Below are 19,184 nucleotides of genomic sequence, written 5' to 3' on the forward strand. Positions count from 1 at the left end.
CTTAGTCTGGCCCCTTGCCTGAGACCAATTTGCCATGGGAGACCCTACCAGGAACACAAGGTTTCCAGACAACACAGCCCCCAGATTCATCAGGGCACACAATAGCAAATTGTTTATTTGCAGGGGAACTTAATGATACTAATAATATACAAGTTATACCAGCTGAAAGGGAGAAAGCGTGGAGTTGAATCTAAACCTTCAAATCTTGAGGTCACTTTTATTCAAAGAGTTCCTTTTGACAAGATTTCAATTATTAAAGATCCAACTATTTATTTGAAAGGATTTCTGCTGTGGGCTACTTTTAGCATTTTCCAGAGAACTCCTGGATTTAACTGTTGTTCCCTGTCTCTGTATTCCCTTTCCGTTAATTCAGGCCATTGTGACAAGATGTCCTCTCGAACTGAAGATGAAGAGAACGAAAAGAAGGAGAGGGGTGGTACCGGGAAGATAAGCTACCAGGACTTTGAGGAAGAGCTAAAAGACCTTGCAGGTTTGGAGAAGAAGATTAGAGAAGGTACAGTATACACTGTTTTACTATCAATGTCACTATCCAAGCCAAGTATTGATGAAGATAGGCAGTTTTATTTTCAGTAATAATCACATTCATCCCTAGAAAACCCTGTCTCCTAAATATTACGTTCCCACAGAACTAAACTGGATTCTCAATTACGTTTAGCTAGAAACGTATTTTCTCCCACGTTACGTTTGTTATGAACATATCTCAAATACGTTTATTTTCTACATATCTTCTAGAAACATATTTTCTCCCACGTTACGTTTGTTATGAACGTATCTTAAATACGTTTATTTTCTACATATCTTTGCCATTTATTGTCTTGCTTATAATAATGAGAATAATCATTTATACATATCATTTTAGAGCACACATTTGAAATCGAGAATCGGGCTCGATATATGGTTAAATTAAAATCAGTAGGCGAGGCTGTAATTTCGCCAGCTGTTACTCTCATGAGCGAGGCAGAAATAATAGTTTTAACATGCCAAAAGCTGCTGTGTCGTTTATTGCACCTCAGAGGTTACGTGTTTCTGTACTTCCTCTAAGAAGAAAAGGGACAGTATGGCCCAATCCCAAACCACTCCCTCGACCCTACCCCCTCCGTGACGGAGTGAACTCCGTCGTTCACTCGCAGCTCAACGAGACTCCCTCCTGTCAGCATGGAGGGAGTAAATTTACAGCAACAAGCTTTGGGACGGCCTCCCCCTCCTCCGGCAGGAAGAACAGGAAATGCCGTAACTGTATGTAACAACAGCTTTCAAATCAGCATCTCTTAGACAAAACAATATAAATTATAACTCAAATAAAACTCCATCATCTTTCATTGTGTTACTTTTTTGTAAAGGCTCTTTTAGTTTTTAAACCTGATGTTTATAAGCTTCTTAGTTTTTGCAACAGTCTATAAATATACACAACTTTATAATAAAATACACACATTTACCTTTTTCTATACTAAACACAGGTATGATCCTAAGTTAAACATATGAGGCTATCATGAGGTTGTTAACATCGCAGTTTATCAGTGGATGTTTTGCTGGAACTGTTTGTTAACAGCTTGTTTCCTGACGGGGACACACAGCGATGACTCCGGTCAGGTAGAGACCGGTCTCAAGTCAGCACCGCTGCAGACTCGCTGTTTGAGGGCTTGATAGCCCACTCCCCCTCCACACCGCTCCACACTCGTTGTGTTTGGAACAGCCCTCTGTACCTCATTCACAACAATGGTGTTTCAGGGGCTGGTGGCTGGACTGGGTCCTCTTCTGGATCATCTATGCTCTCTAGCAAACTTCAGACGGGCCTGGACATGTACTGGCTTAAGCAGGGGGGACACGTCTGGCACTGCAGGATTTGATTCCCTGGCGGCGTAGTGTGTTACTGATGGTAGCCTTTGTTACTTTGGTCCCAGCTCTCTGCAGGTCATTGACTAGGTCCCCCCGTGTGGTTCTGGGATTTTTGCTCACCGTTCTTGTGATCATTTTTGACCCCACGGGGTTGAGATCTTGCGTGGAGCCCCAGATCGAGGGAGATAATCAGTGGTCTTGTATGTCTTCCATTTTCTAATAATTGCTCCCACAGTTGATTTCTTCACACCAAGCTGCTTACCTATTGCAGATTCAGTCTTCACAGCCTGGTGCAGGTCTACAATTGTTTTTCTGGTGTCCCTTTGACAGCTCTTTGGTCTTGGCCATAGTGGAGTTTGGAGTGTGACTGTTTCAGGTTGTGGACTTTATAGTGATAACGAGTTCAAACAAGTGCCATTAATACAGTTAACGAGTGGAGGACAGAGGAGGCTCTTAAAGAAGAAGTTACAGGTCTGTGAGAGCCAGAAATCTTGTTTTGTTGTAGGTGACCAAATACTTATTTTACCGAGGAATTTACCAATTAATTCTTTAAAAATCCTACAATGTGATTTCCTCGATTCTTTCCCCCCCATTCTGTCTCTCATAGTTGAAGTGTACCTAGGATGAAAAATTACAGGCCTCTCTCATCTTTTTAAGTGGGAGAAACTTGCATAATTGGTGGCTGACTAAATACTTTTTTGCCCCACTGTATGTCTTCAACTGTATCCTTACATTTTACATTCACTCAGTTATAATATGGTAGTTATACGTAGTTTGTTTTAAATTATTATTGATCACATTATATTAGTACATATTTCTTAATTTAAGCTCCAGTATATGAATATGTTTGGTGTGTTTTTTAGGTATATTTTCCTTTTGACAGAGTAAACGCTTTTATTTTGAAAGGCAGTTTTTTACAGGCCTCTAATGCATAGGATATTCGCGCACCGCAATCAGACCGCAATACAACGTGCGGGCTGGCTTGACTGTGTTTTCCGAAGTGGGGCTGGCTTGACCACAGTCGTAGCGTTTACCCAGTGTTTCCTGACATGAAACGTTTTATTTCACGTTGCTATGTGGTTTTTAAAGCATATTAAAAAACGGGGACATTTCCGGGGACAGTTTCAACCGGGGACAGGGCAATACAAACGGGGACAGCTGAGCTGCTGCGGGAGGCAAACTAGCGCCTGTGTACTATGTACTGTGTACTATGGGAGTACTATGGGAGGGCAGAGGGGCTCACGGCAGCACCCGCGGCTCTTTAACTGCAGAACAATACGTGAGTCTCCAAACACCAGAAAAGTCCCTAATAACAGCATTACAAGTCGTTAGATCAGTCGTTAGTCGCTTTTGACAAAAATAAGTAGCCGGAGGGTTTGGAAAGCCGCCGAATTTAACGACAAAGTTGCCAAGTTGGCAACACTGTTCCTTCGCGCGGTTGGCTTTATGAAGCAGGCACGCAAATGGTTACGTCATGACGCAAACGATGATGCAGCACCAGATGGACTGTGTGAAAAGAGCCGGAGCTAAACCGAAGAACCGGTTCTGAACCTGAAAAGCTCTAGCATGGAGCTTGAACCGGAGTTGCGTTGGTATGAATGAGGTAAATATGGCGGACCCTCCGTGTGAACGCGCAAACGGAGGGGTAGGGTGTAGGAGGCGGTTTGGGAATGGGCCTAAAAGAAGAGCTCTGTGGCTTCAGGCTTGATCGCCGTTCAAATGACAGCGTTGGTTTCCCCCAAAAGTGGGCGGGGCTGTAAAGTGACGTAGATTTTACTCTCATCTATTATTCAAAACCATTCTATTTATTCTAACGTAAATTACATGCCAGTCGTTTTATCTTTTTATTTTAGCGATTTGCTTTTGCATGTTTAACTGAGAATGTTTTCATGTTCGCTGATTGGATGTTTTAGCCGCAATGCACGTTGTGTTTATGCGATGTGAAATCCGAAAACATTTCAAAAGAAAAAAAAAAAATAATTTATTCCGAGTTTTCTTGCTTTTCTCTTTGGATGTCATCACATAACGGCATTGTAATACACGGTTCGGCTGCATTAAATATACACATCTGCCGTAGTTCTTTATTTATAGAGCCCTGATGAGAAGACTTCTGGACAAACTTGAAGAAACTGCCGCAAAACTGAATACGTGACGTGTATCACAAAATATATCAACAATTAAACAACATCTTCAATTTCTCTTCACCACAATACGTCTCCTTGCAGTATCAGCATTAATTCGGCTGACTTTTATATTTGATCCAATAGTAGATAGGTTATATTTACACCCATAACGGGCACAGCTGATAGAAAAGGATTTGTAGTTTTTAAGATATTACTGATTTTTCTTTGAATATAAGAATGTAAATACTGAGTTGAGAGAATAGTCAGGGGATTTGGGGTGATGGGAGACCACATCTATGGAATCGCAATTTCAATAGCTTACCATTAAATGACGGATATGCCTTCTGTCTGTGATGTTTTACAAATAAGATATTAATGTGTAGAAGTAAAACATGAGAAATAGTATAGCAATATCCTGTAAAATTATGTGTAAAAAACATGACTAAAAACTACACATCTTCAGATGTTATACATACATAAGTGTCCTACACTAATAATACAAAGTTATTATTAGTATGCTGTGTGTACCTTGTGTGCACCGCCTAGTGGTTAAAGCACGTTATTGAATTATTTTTGTTGAATAATGTTATGTGATGAAAAAAATTTTAAGAGTACATACTTGGGAAAGTAGAAGAGTCAATGATAGAAAATAGAACATACAAAATCAAGAAGATACTGTAAGTGATCTTTACAATAAAACAGTTTAGTGCCGGATGTGCAAAGATATAATAGTGAGGATGTGCAAAAAAGTCAAACTAATTAACCTTATTAACACATTAAATAATACTTGGTTAAGGTCTTCTTTCAAATAAGAAAAAAGCTTTGGGGGTATCTATCTACAGATAAATATTAAGCCTGACAGAAGTACTTAACGTCTAATATATTGCTTTCTGCAAATGTTAACGTATGTTGAAGCACTTATTTTACTGATATTATACCCATTAATTATACTCTTATGTATGTAGATAGTATAAGAAATGTGCAGAATATGACAGTTTAATGTGGAGGTACACACATATTGATAGATGTCTTGTAATGCACTGTTGAGGAACCTGTGTCCAAGTTTTCATTCATTGAATAACTACACCGTAGTTGTGTATATAATATGTCACTAAACCTTTGAAAATCTTGAAATCTTGAAAGGGATGTGCCAAAATAGCAATTAGTTTTTAATTAACTATTTGTAGAGAATAACGAGTAATTAATATACTTTATAGAGATCTGCAGATAAATGTTTAGTTTCTCGAGCACCAACTATCAAAATCTCTCCTGATTGTTTAGCACTTGACAATCACCTTCCCTGAATTTTACTCAGGTGTAACTAAAGTCTGCTTTAGGGTTGTTTATATTTCACATTATTAATCAGAATCTGCAAAGTAACTAAAATAAATGTAGTGGAGTAAAAAATTACCAGGTTAACCTCTGAATTGTATAGAGTAGAATTACAAAGTAACAATGAGCTGTCATGGTGGGTATATATTAATGCTGCCCATTATGGATACAAGCGATTTTCACCCATTTAGTTAATTACATGTTTTACATTTGTACACACCAATTTGTTCCTATCGCCTAAAACCTCCAGGGCTGTACACAGTTTAATTACTGTCAAACTTCTAATTTTGGGGAAACGTCTTTTAAAACTACAATTCACCAGTAGGGACGTACCATAGAGAACATGTTGCGAAACACAATAGCCAGCATGTGTAGTTCTGAGGGGGGGGGCGTTTGAGTCCAGTTTTGAATAGTCTGCAGTGGTTTCGTTCCATTTCAAAGAGCTTGACGCTCGGCGTAACCTTGGCGCACTGCCACTCCAACATCCAATCCCAGAGTTTGAAGATTAATCACGGGGTTTGTCAACGGGACTGTAGTCCCAAACGATAGCTGGGGATTATGGTATATGTGTAGTGTCTTCGGCACTTGTGTGTGGGGGGGGGGGGGGCGCAACTTCCAACAGGAGTTAATTGGGGGGGGGGCTTGGGAAAAAGGTTGGGAACCCCTGATCTAGAGCAGTGGTTCTCAAATGGGGGTACGCGGACCCCTAGGGGTACGTTGGAGTACTGTAGGGGGTACGTGAGATTTATTTTATGTTAATGAAAAAAACAACATAAGTAATGCATTTAAACAAACTACTAATAGTAGATTAACTACTTTGTTCAAAGGTTTACAGTAATTCTGGATAATAAAATGGGAAAAATAAACGGGGTGCTCTCTCTCCCCCTCTCTCTCCTCCTGACAGTCCGTCAGGCTCGTGCAGCTAGCTGAAACTGCAATAAGTGACCCGACAGTAAAGAATAAATATATGTATAACTAGTTTAGCTTGTTCCAGAGTAGATAAACTAGCTAAGTGTGTTAGGTCTAACTCTTAGTGTATTTTTGCTCCGCTCAACGATCCGTCACAGCGGCGGAGCTGTGATCATGCAGAGCTGCGTGTTCTCCGTCAGCAGCAGCTGATCTGATCTCTGATCTCTCTCTCGCGTCCGGTTAGATTTCACTCGCGTTTATGTCCAAATCTATCAGATCTAGCTAGTTCTAGTTAATAATATGACTGCCTGCTTATCAAAGGACCTAAACAATAAGCGTTGCTTGGCAACGTCGTGTGGCCGCAAAGTATAGCGCAGCATTATGCATATGTTTATATGAGGGGTCAAAATCCCATGCTCATAAAATGCTCATATATTTTTTTCTCTTCATTCCCCACGTCCCAAAATAAATAAATATACAAATATACCAATTTTAGGAAAAGTAACGAAGTTGGAGCAGTGTGGGTTTTATATGAACAGAGTTACACATATTTCAAAAACGTGAAGTGTAATAACTGCAGTTTGCCTCCCTGTCAAAATGACAAAGGTCCTCAGTGAAGCACAAGCTCATGTTTCTCACTACATTGTAAGTACAACTTATTAAAAAGATCAGTTCAATGCAACTAATGTCGTCTTATGGCACATTTCCACTGCAGCGGGGTAGCCCCGTTTAAGCGTCCCTAAGCGTCCTCGCTCAGGCCTCGGGCTGCCTCGCTGGCCGTCCGAGGCCGTGGCACATTTTCATTACAGTTTAGGACATGGGGTAGCAACGCAGTGTAGGCGGGGCAATCGGCCTTTTTTTTCCCTTCACATTTCGAGTTGTTCCGTCGAGCTCCCGCTGGATTTTATCATCCCCAATGAGATGTAGGAACGTCGTCACCTCCTCGGTCGACCACGGTGTGCTTTTCTCTGACGTTGCCATTTTTGTAGCTCCTCCGTTTACAAAAATGCTGTGTATAAAAATGCTGCAAGCTTGCTTCTAGATATATGCGACGCAAGGGAAGATCTCGTGCGCGATCTTGTGACGATTATCTCTGACCAATCAGCAGTCGAGAGTGTTGACGTCACTAGTTCAGCCCTGGCCCTGGCCTGATAGAACCACGATTTTATGGGGCCGGAAAAAAGAGAGAAAAAGTACCCGCTAGCCGGTGCTATGCTATATGGAAAGGCCACCAAAAACTGGCCTGGCCGCTTGAGGACGATTTAAGGACGCTTAAACGGGGCTACCCGCTGCAGTGGAAATGCGCCATTAGTGTTATTGGCATGATGTTAAAATGGATTTCCATGAATTTAGTGATGGATTGTAAACATTTGAAATGTAGCATTTAAGTGTTTCTCAGTTACAATGTTGTGTTTTAATAAATCAGACACTGATGGTGCAGCACTGTACCTCTTTATAAAGGCATTTCCCCCCCTAACAAATAGTTTTTGCGCTGATCAGGGGGTAGCCTACTTGGCTGAATCTTTTTTTTCAAAGGGGGTACATTATTGAAAAAAGTTTGAGAACCACTGATCTAGAGAATTCGAATGGCACTTATCATTGCTGCCACTGAGGGACTTCCGGGTCATTTCACTCCGTTAGGAAAGTTCCTAAGCTAAATGGACTATTCGACTTCAGCCTCTGATTTTTTTTTTCGGATATCTTATCGCATTAACACCTTATCCCAACGTGCATTGCGGCTAAAACATCCAATCAGCGAACATGAAAACATTCCCAGTTAAACATGCACAAACAAATCGCTAAATAAAAAGATAAAACACTGGCATGTAATTTACGTTAGAATAAATAGAATGGTTTTGAATAATAGATGAGAGTAAAATCTACGTCACTTTACAGCCCCGCCCCACTTTTGGGGAAACCAATGCTGTCATTTGAACGGCGATCAAGCCTGAAGCCACAGAGCTATTCTTTTACTGTCCTATCTTCTACAGAAACACGTAACTCTGGATTTGTTTTAATGTTTGAGGTGCAATAAACGACACAGCAGCTTTTTGGCATGTTAAAACTATTATTTTCTGCCTCGCTCATGAGAGTAACAGCTGGCAAAATTACAGCCTCGCCTAATGATTTTAATTTAACCATAACTCGAGCCCGATTCTCGATTTCAAATGTGTGCTAAAATGATATTTATAAATGACTATTCTCATTATTATAAGCAAGACAATAAATGGCAAAGATATGTAGAAAATAAATGTATTTAAGATACGTTCATAAGAAACGTAACGTGGGAGAAAATTGTTTCTAGAAGATATGTAGAAAAATAAAGGTATTTGAGATACGTTCATAACAAACGTAACGTGGGAGAAAAAATACATTTCTAGCTAAACGTAATTGAGAATGCAGTTTAGTTCTGTGGTAACGTCATTTTTAGGAGACAGGGTTGCCCTTGATATGATTATAACATCGTGTCTTCTCTCCTCCAGCTCAGAATAAAATAGCCGGGGCCCGGGTCTGATATCAGTCATGAACTCATCAGTCTGGAGATCGCTTCTCCTGATGTTCCCGACCTGACGCTCATTGACCTGCCTGGCATCACCAGGTTGGCGGTGAAACGGACAAAAAGAAACATTGAAAATCAGGTATGCTAGAGTCCATACTTTGGTCCAGAGAAAACTATGGTCCATTAAATGAAAATGGTACTGCTTCCTCACAATGAGATAATACTACAGTGGTTGGCAAGTTTTTGGTCATTTTAACCTGTAGCCATACGAAGTTGGCCGAAGAAGTAATGCTGGGTGGGGAGTGGAACATTACTGTAGGTAATAAGATATTTATCTGGATCAGTTGAATCAAAGGATTCAAAGGCTACAGCATAGTTTTTGACAATAAAAATGGGCTTTCCCCCTTCATCACCGTAGTAGGGTATAGAGGTCCTCCACGAATGGCAGCTCCTTCCTGGTTATGTACTGTGCACTTTTCACCTGTAAGTCTTACAATTAAAGGGGTGCAACTGCCATACCAGGATGTGATGGCAGCTGGCCGGATACTCTTGAATGCCTGTAGAAGTTGCAGGGTATCCTGCAGTCCATGTTTAACCTCCACAACATTTGGAAGAAGAAGAGCCGCTCTTGAGCTGTCTTTGGGATGGTCTTCACCGATTTAAACGATTATACTTCATATGATATGACTTCATACTTTCAGATAAAGAGCCTGATCCAGAAGTTCATCACAAAACAAGAAACCATCAGCTTGGTGGTTGTCCCCTGCAATGTGGACATCGCAACCACAGAAGCTTTAAGGATGGCCCAGGAGGTGGATCCTGAAGGAGAGAGGGACTCTGGGTAATAAATAGCTTGGATTATTGAGAATGATTTGGATTCTTTTGTACGAATGTGTAGGTTATTGTAGGTTAAAATATATATATATAGACTGTATGTATAATGGAGCTGTGTTAGTGGTCTTATATTCAGAGTAAACAGATTAAAGTTGTACATTTGAGGAGAAAAAATCAGATTGCAACGTATCATTGGATCAGCTAATACTGTACATCGCAGACATACATTCCACAGTTTGTCGAGTAATGAGTTTTGAACCAACCTTGATCGACCAATGAGGATGAGGTTTATTGACTAAACCGAGTTGTACTCTTTTTCACTCAAAACTTTTGTGTACTTTTGTAGGTCTAAGTGGACTCTCCCTCTCTTTCTCTTTTAGGGATCATGACCAAGCCTGACCTGGTGGACAAAGGCACAGAGGATTCAGTAGTTCAAATTGTCCATAATGAGGTTTTCCCCCTGAAGAAAGGCTACATGATTGTCAAGTGCCGGGGTCAGAAGGAGATCAAAGACAAAGTGTCTCTTACTGAAGCGCTAGAAAGAGAGGAAGCCTTCTTCAGCGAACATGCCTATTTCAAGTAAGCTAATTCTTTTTTAGGTAGTAATAACAATGATTCACAGTTTAACTGGTTGTCTAATAAGAAGGGTTTAACTTTTGCTGTAGGACTCTCTACGATGAAGGCCATGCCACTGTTCCTAAACTGGCGGAGAAACTCACTCTTGAGCTGGTGCATCATATCAAGGTAACTACTTTTTTGTGCCTCACCTTTATGGTTAGCTACAGATTGCTTAGCCCTTTTCAGATGTCACTGGTCTTAACCATGTGTGATTTGTAGAGATCTCTGCCTCGACTGGAAGAACAGATAGAGAAGAAAACTAAAGACTACTCAGGCAAATCTGGACAAATGTGGCCATGGACCCCCACCAGACGCAACGGAGAGAATTGGTGTATCTCATTGATGTGAGTTTACCAAGCTGACAGTTTTCACACTCACATTCTAGATATAGTTAATAAAGCTTAATAACTAGCCTTATTTTATATCTAAACTCGTCATATTTCAGAGAGTGACAGCATTTACACAGGATGCCATCAGTCTCACCACAGGGGAGGAACTCCAATTGGAGGGCAGGCCAAACATATTTCCATTCTCAGGAAAGAGTTTGCTGCATGGAAACGTTGTCATAGAGGGACTCTGGAGTAAACTGTAAGTGCCTTATCAAGTTGGTCAGTATTACACTTGTAATGTTCCCATACCTCCATATTGTAAACCTTTTTGATAATTTAAAGTTAAAGATTTATTTTTTACTTTTATAATATTTGAAAATAGCTTTAACAAAGTTATATATTTGCTCCTTTTTTACAACTTACTTCCTCTGACCCGTTTATATGTAGCATTATACCACCAAAGCAAATTCCTTGTGTAAACCTGCATGGCAATAAACCTGTTCCTGATTCAACAAAGCTGTTAATTAATATATTTTAATTAAATCATTAAGCAAGATAATAAAACAATGCCCATCTCCTTCTCACTTTATGAAGAGACTTATGAAGTCTAATTATGTCTACATTTTCTTTCACATATTCATCTGTATTGCAGTCCACAGGAACATTGAGAAGGAGGTGAATCAGGTTTGAACGAAAGTACCGTGGAAGAGAGTTACCGGGCTTCATCAGCTACAAGATGTTTGAGGGCATGGTCAAAGAGCAGATCAAACAGCTGGAAGGGCCCTGCTGTACTGAAACTCAAGGGAGTAACAGCATGTCTTATCTTGATCCTACAATTATTGCAGACCATCTGAAAATGTGAGACCTTTGAGTTATTTAGTTGGAATGCTGTTAACAGCATTCCAACTATCTGTTCTTCTCCGGACGAAAAGTTTATTATAATTATTCCGCCGGTATTTTGGCCCTCTTCTTCTCCCGCATTGAACATCGCAGAAACTCCGTTCAAACATCAAAACGTTCAGCTCAGTCGGGAATCGCAGGCTATTACTTTTCTCATTCATAACTTTCATAATTCCAGAGATACTTCCCATAATTCATCACATTTTTAACCATTGAAGTCAATGGAGAAAATCTTCAGACTTCAACAAATCTTCATGCGATTCAACTGCTAACTGTTCATTCATACTTTCACTCAGAAACCTCATTCCAACTTTAAAATGTTACACATCTTTCTGACATTATTCGTGTAAAACAACTTTTAAATCTGATTCTTACTTTTAGAGATATTAAACATTGTTCAGACCTTGTTAAAGAGGTTTTCTTCACATTTTAACATTAACTAGAGTGTGTGATGTCACATTGGAGGAAATCTTGAAATGTGCCTTCATATTTGTCTTTAAAACTGCTATAATTCCCAAACCCTACATTCCTGAGACATAATTTATCATGACAAATGTAGGAAAACATCTCGTAGCTTGAAAAATGACAAATAATTAAGCAAAAAATAATTAAACAAAATGCCTCTTGAGGGCATGAAGTGACAAAAACGTTCAACATTCCTCCATTAAAGCCCATTGTAATTTCAGGCAGATATTTCCTCACGGTAGCAGCCGCACACCTTTAGTTAAACTGCCAAAAAGGCCACATTATTAACCCGAAAGTACACAAAAATTACCCTTCAGATACTCAACTTCCTTGACATGCTTCACGTTTTGAAATTTCACAGATATCTGTTACGGTTCTTCCACAAAACGTTCACATGTAAGAGGTTTATCTCTCATTCAGAACAATGGAAACCTTTGATCTCTGGACACCTCGTTAGCTCAAATATAAACACCTGTGTCATGGAACACGATGATGTGATCGCTCCAACTGACATGCTCAGAGCAGCAGACTTCAGATAAAGGTTAAAGGTCCTGCCCTCAACAGCTCTACGTCAATTATGGGGTGTCATCATCATATGCCGAAGATCAAGATAATCATAACTTCAGTGAAAATACTTCAAACAGCCCAAAACTTCACAGGTTTGGTAACGATGCAGCCATCAACGCATCTAAGCGTATTATGGGGTGTCATCAAATGCCGTTGCCATGGCGACAGACAACTCGCCATGAAACATGCTGTCGCTGTAAGTCCAATGGACACGGTCCAATCGTCCCCCAATCTTCACTTGTATATCACCGGTCCATGCCTCAACAGCTCTACGCCAAATCTGAGATCTCACCATATAAGACGATGTCGCTATAACTCCTATGAAAATTGTCAAAAAGTGCTAAAACTTCACTTGTGTGCCAACAGTCCAGCCGTGAAGACATCTACGGGACAGTTTTGAGATTTCTTCAAATGTCGTTGCCATGGCAACACAATGCTCGCCATGAAACACAGTTTTCTCATAACTTCAGTGAAACTGCTCCAAACGCCCCAAAACTTCACAGGTTTGGTAACGATGCAGCCATCAACGCATCTAAGCATATTATGGGGTGTCATCAAATGCCGTTGCCATGGCGACAGATCATTCGCCGTCAACTTAGTTCAGAAGTTTGCGGTTCAAATATTCTGCTGCTATTCCAAGCCTTTTTACTTTATTTTCTTCTCTCATCACACATTCAAGTCCCCAGTGTTCATGTATCATTTCAATCTAAATGATTCACTTTCTTCTTACACATTACATTTCAGCATAGCAGTTTAGCGTCAGCTTTTCAGCATATAGCATTCCCACTAGCAATTTCTTCAGGAATTGCATTCTCTAGTTTTTAATTGATCTTGTATTTTCTGGATTTAAAAAAATCAGAAATTGTGAAGAAGGAGCTGTTAGAGTTGGCGCAGAGCAGCCTCGTTGGACTTCCCAACCTCATCAGAACAGCCCAGGTATCAAATGAATTGCAACATTTGCTACTGTACATTGTTGAATGTTTACTGACAAATATTTATGTCCTTCAGATGAAGATCGAAGCCATCACAAAGGAGAAGGAGGCTGCTGCAGAGTCCATGCTGAGGACTCAGTTTAAGATGGAGATGATTGTTTACACCCAGGACAGCACATACGGCAAGAAGTTAGGGAAGAGGAAGAGGGAAGAAGTACAGCCTGCTGTAGCATCCGTTGGTGCACCAACGAATACTCTTGTGCAGTCAATGTTTGCACCAATTATGAGCACCAGCAGTACTGTGAACAGCAGCAACAGTGGGGCCACCCTTAAAGAGATGCTCAAACACCTTAAATCCTATTACCAAGTAAGTGATATCCAGTGTTGAGAAGTACTCAGATCCTTTACTTAAGTAAAAGTACAAAAGTATTAGCATCAACATATACTTCAAGTGCAAAAAGTAAAAGTACTCATACTGCACAATGTCCCATTTCAGAGTAATATAAAGAAGTTTTATCAGCTAAGTACTTCAAGTATCAAAATTAAAAGTTCTTGTTGCAGGTCCCTTTCGACATTATTATATTATTTTGTTTACTATATTATCCTGTTTTTATACATGTGAGAGCAATATATATTGTAGTTGATCAATGTGGAGTCATTCAGATATGTGTAATACTGTGTAGATTAGTAGTACAGTACTGCATTTTACCATATCAGCATATTATGTGTTTTAATATACGTACAAGTCTACGAGTGTTAAAATACATGTATTGGAGTAAAAAGCTCAATATTTGCCTCTGAAATGTAGCAGCGTAGAAGAATAAAGTAGCATTAAGTAGAGTACAAATACAGTCTAAATCTAAATGTACTAGTTACTTTTCAGCACTGGTGTTATCTACATGCAGTACTTGTTATTGTTCTGCCTCGCAAATGTAATACGTCAAATATTGCACCTATAACGATGGAAAGGAAAACAGCATGCATTTGAATCTATACCCCACAATTAAATGCACACTTATTTGTTAATTGTTTTGAAGATGGCTTTTAAACATTGTGTTATATCTACTTGTTTCTTCTCCAAACTAAAGATTGCTGGCCAGCGTTTGGCTGACCAGATCCCGCTGGTGATCCTCTACCATGTGATGCAGGAGTCTGCCCTCCAGCTGCGCAGGGAGATGGCGCAGATGCTTCAGGACAAGGAGAAAACTGAGTGCTTGCTTCAAGAGGACTTTTCAATGGAAACAAAGAGAAGACAACTTCAGAAAAGCCTCAAGCGCATGTCAGGGGCCCGTGTTCTGTTGAATGACTTCAGCATGAACATATACAACTTCAACACAGCCCAAGTAAAGCGCAAACCTTAAAATCAGATTCCTGACAAAAGGAGTAGGTTGGGTTTTCACATTCATCACATTGGTTTGCAGATTTGTGATATTATTAGTCACTTAAGCTAGAAAAGTCAGTAAAATAAAGAGTGGCTATTGATAAGTGATCCAATGTTATATTCTTATTAATTATTTGCCTTTTAATACATTTTGTTCATAAATATTGGGACTTGTTATTCTTATTCATATTATATATCACACATGTTTACTCTTATGTTCTTATTGAACTTGTGTGAACTCTTATCTACTGTCCTTTATTTCTCTCTTAATCTATGGCAGCTGTAACACCTGAATTTCCCTACGGGCACCAATAAAGGTCTATTTTATCTTGTCTTATTTTCATTCAACTTTCTTATTGCCTGAATGTCATGCCACAGATAACATAAGGTCTAAAAATATGAAAAATAACTGCCATGTTTCTTATAGTGATCTTTTTCTTTTGTAGTACAACTGCATGAAATCGCTTCACTGACATTGCTGTATGTCATGGCTATTCAATTACACATTCAGTTGGGCCAGATTTTATAACTACAAAATTCAGCTGGGCCAGACATTCAGCGGCCTGTAAAAAGCGGGTAATGACACATTTTAAACCAACACATATTACTGCGATGAAAAACATGCAATTTTTATTCATTGTTCATCTAACAAAGGTACGTCAAAAAGTGCATAAAAACACAACAAATTCAGGCTTCCGGTCCGACACAGAGATGGAAGCATAGAGCAACACGCTCCCGACCCAAAATATCTAAAAACACTGTCCGAACAACGCAATCCAACTCTCTGAGAGCTTTTAAATCAACGGGGAAATATCGGACTAACGAAAAATGTCCAGAAAGGGAAAGAAAATCAATACCCAAAGTAAAAAGCACGACGAGGAAGAAATCGATCAGCTGTCTCAAGCAAGCAACAGCATGGATGATGACAAGCAGCCAGATGACGCAGATCACAGCGGGGAGGCTAATATGAGTTTAATTCTAAAAGAGCTGCGAGACTTTAGAAAAGACTCCTGCCAACAACTCAATGGAATAAAGGAAGACATCAATAAATTAACAAAAGAATGGAGGAAGCAGAGGAACGAATTGACGCAGCGGAGACCAGGATCCAGTCATGGAAGAGGTGGTGACAGGCCTAGTGAAGCTACAGGTACAGACCGAGGCTAAACTGACGGACCTGGAGGGACGAACACGGCGCGAGAACATAAGGATCTACGGAGTAGAGGAAGGTGCAGAAGCCATGTCGACATCTGTGATCGCTTTTGTGGAAGAGCTACTAGTTAAAGGCCTGGAACTGACCCCCTCTACGCTACAGATCGAGAGGGCGCACCGTGCGCTCGGCCCCAAACCTCCGGCAGAGGCCTCACCGAGATCACTGGTGGTGAAATTCTCAAATTTTAAAATGAAAGAAGACGTAATCAAAAAAGCCTGGCAGAAAAAGGGTTTTTATTTCAAAGAAAAAAAGGTCAACGTGGACCACGATTACGCACCTGAATTGCAGAGAAGGAGAAGGCAGTATGCGGAAGCCAAATCGGCACTTAAGGAAAGAAACATAAGATTCCAGAGCCCATTCCCGGCCAGATTAAAAGTGTTCTATGAGGACAATCCAGTGGTCTACAACTCGGCTGAGGAGGCAACAGCAGACATGGTGAAGAGAGGGATACCAGTGACTGTCCTGCAGAACCCAAGCTCGTTAATGGACCAGATTAACCGGCTGACCTGGGAACCCAGCAGAAAGCGAGGAGATCAACTCCACCCGAGCTCCAAGTTACACTTCAAGGAACGGCTTCGAAGCTTTCGACATCGGGATACCTGATAAGTAGCACTGAGACTATTTTCTTTTTTCTTCCTTCCTCCTTGCCTTTACTATTATTATTTTCCTCTCTACCCAAAGGTTGAGATCAAACTGAATACCACGGGCACATGTGGGCACATTTTGGGTCGGTTTGCTACCCTCTGTATTTTATGGACCTATGTATCAGCTTAAGGGCTGAAGAGGGCCCCCTTCCATCACTAAGAGGAAGAGACTTTCCCTCCACATTCCAACACTCCAAGGCACAATATGTGGCCTTAAATCTGGAAGTCAATGTCATTTATGTTTGTGGATATTATTCTGTTACATTTTTTTTGGTTATAGTTTTGTATTTTATTAATGTTATATATACAACAGGGGATGTTGGAAATGATTTAAATGTAGGAACTCATGGATTTAAAATAAAGGCAAATAATCAGCATGCAGAGTAAAGGGTCAATTAAAGTAATTACATACAATGTGAACGGTCTGGGAAACCCAATTAAAAGGAATAAAGTCATGTCAAAATTAAAAAGAGATGGAGTTGAAATAGCCCTCCTTCAGGAGACTCATCTAACAGAACAGGAACACCAAAAACTTAAAAAGTGGAACTTCAGTTCATATTCATCCTCATACAGAAAGGGATCCAGGAGGGGCGTAACAATCTTAATCTCCAGTAAATTAAACTTTGAATGCACATGTGAAAAAAAGGACAAAGATGGGAGATATGTACTGATTCGGGGAAATTTGGAGGGTACTTTAGTTACCCTCCTGAATGTATATGCCCCCCCGGGATCTGAATGGTCATTTTACAAACACATTTTTGAAATAATAACATTGGAGGCCCAAGGAATTCTAATTTGTGGGGGAGATTTCAATGTTAGACTTAACCCAACTTTAGATACATCAAAACCCCTTCCCTCAGGAGGGAAAAAAAATCACCAAGAACATTACATTGATCTTGGGAGACCTAGGGCTCTCAGATATATGGCGAGACCTAAATCCGTCTACGAAAGATTTTACCTTTTACTCACACCCACACTCAGTATATTCAAGGCTCGATTATCTGTTTATGTATCAGAAAGATTTTTACAGGGTCCAAAATTGCAGTATAGGGACCATGGACTTATCAGACCATGCCCCGGTCTCCATGGCACTAAATCTAGGACTAGAAAGGAAAAGCACAATCTGGAGATTGAACACAGGAATTCTTAACCAAATTAGGCCTCAAATCAGGACCGATATAAAAGATTATCTGAACGACAATGACAATGGAGAAGTGTCCCCAATAATCTTGTGGGATGCATGTAAAGCTGTCCTAAGAGGAAAAATAATTGGCTATTCCTCAAACATAAATAAGCAAAGAAAAGAGAAAACAAATCAGCTTCAAACAGAACTAAAACATCTAGAAAATATACATAAGAAAACCCTAAATACAAAAACTAAAATGGAAATAGATAAAAAAAAGAACGAACTCCATGAAATCCTCTCTAACGACATTAAAAATAAAATGATCTTTCTAAAACAAAGTTACTATGAGGTAGGAGGTAAATCAGCAAAACTATTGGCTTACAAACTAAAAAAACAACAGGTAGAAAACACAATTTACAAAATAAAAGACCCTGAAACAAGTATTATACATAGTAATCTAAAAGACATACAACAAACGTTTGTCTGTTTCTATAAAAACCTATACACACAGCCTAAAATAGATAAAACCAACATCAGGAGTTTCCTTGACTTGATCACTTTTCCTAAAGTGAGGGATGAGCAAAATCACAATTTAATTAGAGAAATTACGGGAAAAGAAATCGAAAAGGCAATCGCTGATTTAAAACCCAATAAAGCCCCAGGCCCAGATGGTTTCCCTTCTGAATGGTACAGGGAAATGATGGATCTACTGATCCCAACAATGAGGGATGCTTTTAACCACGTGCTTCAGACAGGTATAGCTCCCCCCTCATGGGGCGAAGCAGTAATCTCCCTGATACCAAAGGAAGGGAAAGACAAATGTGACTGTGGAAGTTATCGTCCAATAAGTGTGCTAAATCAAGACTATAAGATCTTTACCCACATTTTGGCAAAAAGACTCGAAGAAATCCTCCCTCGGATAATAAATCTAGATCAGACAGGATTTATCAAACAACGGCAAACTCAAGATAATATCCGCAGAACTCTACATATAGTTGAACATATATCCAAAAACAACTCCAGGCAGTACTTTTGAGCCTTGATGCAGAAAAAGCCTTCGATCGAGTTAATTGGAAATTCCTATACCAAGTTCTTGAAAAGTTTGGCTTTCACAAGACATTTATTAATACTGTTCAAGCATTGTACGACAACCCTTATGCAAGAATAAAAATAATGGAGCCATATCAAATTCTTTCAAACCTTGAGAGAGGGACACGACAGGGATGTCCAATTAGCCCTCTGTTATTCGCAATTTATATCGAAGCTCTGAGTTTGGGGTTACTCAAAATAACAATATTACCGGCATAAAAAGTATATGGCCAGGAACATAAATTATCATTATTTGCTGATGATATATTAATATACCTGTCAAACCCAGATGAATCATTCTTGAGTTTACTGACCTTTTTGGATACTTATAGTTCTGTCTCAGGGTACAAACTCAATATAACAAAAAC

The 19,184-nt window shown here is 39.8% G+C and overlaps 1 pseudogene; it reads left to right on the plus strand.

Annotated features, from left to right (window-relative positions):
- The first annotated feature begins 373 nt into the window (after window positions 1-373).
- LOC117561858 lies at window positions 374-15,080 on the plus strand (annotated as a pseudogene).
- Window positions 15,081-19,184: the final 4,104 nt, after the last annotated feature.

This window comes from Gymnodraco acuticeps, unplaced genomic scaffold (genome assembly GCF_902827175.1).
Source record: "Gymnodraco acuticeps unplaced genomic scaffold, fGymAcu1.1, whole genome shotgun sequence".
NCBI lineage: Eukaryota > Metazoa > Chordata > Actinopteri > Perciformes > Bathydraconidae > Gymnodraco > Gymnodraco acuticeps.